The 2,411-nt window shown below is 27.0% G+C and overlaps 1 protein-coding gene across 1 annotated transcript in view; it reads right to left on the bottom strand.

Annotated features, from left to right (window-relative positions):
- Positions 1-2,411, bottom strand: part of LOC117172934 — a 22,896-nt gene that overhangs the window by 20,113 nt on the left and 372 nt on the right. The window lies entirely within an intron of this gene.

Genomic DNA, 2,411 nt, shown 5'->3' with positions numbered 1-2,411 from the left:
TTCCTTGACAAATTAAAAATGATTTTTTATCTTGAAAAATTAATTTTAAGAGAATATTTAAAAAGATGTAGAAAGATTGACTAAAATATCGAAAATGGCTGTCAGATTTTAAGGATATTTTTTTAATTTTACAGGATTTAAAAAAAATGGTGAGAAACATTTTAGAAAAAATTCGAATCATTTAAAAAGATGTTTAGAAAGTTCTGAAAAAATTTGTAAAAGAATTAAAAATTTGGAAAAATATAAAATATGTAAATGTTTTAAAATTTTGCAGCATTTCAGAGATTTTTAAATTATTTATGATGGAAATAAATTAACTTTTAAATTAATGACTATTCAATTTATTTAAAAAATGTGATCGTTCAATTTTTTATGGTTCGAGCTTAGAATTATTAAAAATTACTTAACAATTTATTACTTCGCATGGAAGAATTTTTAGCTTAAGTGTTCTTTCAATTTGGATTTTATTTTGGATTTTATTTTTAAATATTTCTTCCCCTATTAAAATTAAAAGAATATAAAAAAGTGGAACTACGGAAAGAATGCTCTTTTAAAAACAAGTTCAAATATTTGTTTAATGTTTAAAAATCGCTGACTGAAGTTTGATAATAATTGAACTGATAATAATATTCCGAAGATAGGGAAAAATAATTTTCTCAATTTTTATGAAAAATGAATTTATCACGTTTGATTCTCTTACTCCTCATTTATTCTGACTTGGAGAAGGGCATTTTAGAAAATAATTATAGTTTTAATTTGAGGATATGGAACTGGATTTTTTTAAAAAGAATTATAATTCGGATTTAGAAGTAAAGGAATTGAAAAAAAAATCCTGTTTCCAAATTAGAAGATAAAATATCAACAATTTGGTTAAAAGTTAAGGTCTTTGGTTACAAATTAATTTTTTTGGTTGAAGATTCATAATTTTAATTTAAAATTCATCCCTAGTTAAAAATGTAACTGCTTTGTTGAAAATCAATTATTTTAACTAAAATTTAATTATTCCAGTATAAAATTAACTATTTTGCTCAAAAAACTTTTTTTGTTGTTAAGAATTATATTTTTAACAGAAATCGTAACAATTCTATTTTTTATTGAATTTTTTTTTGGTGAATTGTCGCCTATTTTGTTGAAAACTGTTTTTTTTACTAAACTATTTGTCTTCAACTGAAAATTTAACTGTTCCATTTTTGCTCAAAAATTAATCTTTTCTAGTCCAAAATTTCACCATTTGAATTAAAATTTGTCATTTTAAATTTTAAATCTAACTATATCTTTAAATATCCACGTATTTTGATAAAAAATTGATTTTTTTTTAGAAAATTATAATTTTCTTGGAAAGTTAATCCTATTTCTTAAAAATGTTTTTTTTCTGTTAAAAATTAAAATATTTCCTTGAAATATTTAACATTTTAGTTGAAAATTCATCTTTTAGGTTGGAAATAAAATTAGATTTTTGAAAGTTAATTTTTTGTTTAAATTACTTTTTTTCGGTTGAAAATTCATCATTTTAATAAAAAATTCATTTCTTTGATTAAAAAGTGAGTTATTTGATTAAGAACTCGTTTGAAAATTCAACTATTTTGTTGAAAATCCATATTTTTTTTAGTAAAAATTTAAGTAATTGTTTACAATAGTATATTATGCACCTAGGGGGAGAAGAGGGATGCGCATGTCAGAGATATCCGGGTTCGAAAACCACTGATATGACGTCATTTTTCACTCCCTAGGGAGTAAGATCTTACTTTTTAGTCCCTAGGGACTAAAAAGTAGATTATTAGCCCCGCTTTATAAGCGTCGACAAAGGTCTGAAATCATACATGTCTCATAAAAATTAATTAATTGTGCAATATTTGCTATGTTGTGATAAAGGGCGTTTTGAATGAACGTCGTGTATTAAAATAAATATTTGCATATTGCGGCAAACATTAATATGTTACTTTTGGTTAACCTGGAAAATTGAAAAACTAAACCTAAAATTTAAAATCATCTGACGAATCGCTACTCTGAGGAAGTGGAAGGGATAAGTATAGGAATAGAGGGGATGTGAAGGGTAAGTATGGGGTGGTGGGATAGTAGTAGAGGAGAAGGATCACTACTAGTAGAGAGGTGAGAGTGTATAGGGCCAAGGAAGTAATATTTGGAGAAAGAGAGGCGGCACGAAGGCCAACCGCGGGCAGGCATCCAATAGATGAAGAAAGATGCTTCACGACCCGGGGAAACATCAACACCAAGGTTTCTCTCAAGCCTAAAGATCTGGCTTAAATGGATGACGAGCTTCATGGACATTTTTCTGGAGAATCCGACCACTGGGCTATCAATTATTGTGTGTATAATGCAGCGAGAGCTTTGGCCGATGCGAACCGTAAAACAAAACCAACGGTTGATCATAAGACCAAAAAACGAATGCA

This window comes from Belonocnema kinseyi, chromosome 1 (genome assembly GCF_010883055.1).
Source record: "Belonocnema kinseyi isolate 2016_QV_RU_SX_M_011 chromosome 1, B_treatae_v1, whole genome shotgun sequence".
NCBI lineage: Eukaryota > Metazoa > Arthropoda > Insecta > Hymenoptera > Cynipidae > Belonocnema > Belonocnema kinseyi.
This window is presented reverse-complemented; position numbering and strand designations above follow the sequence as displayed.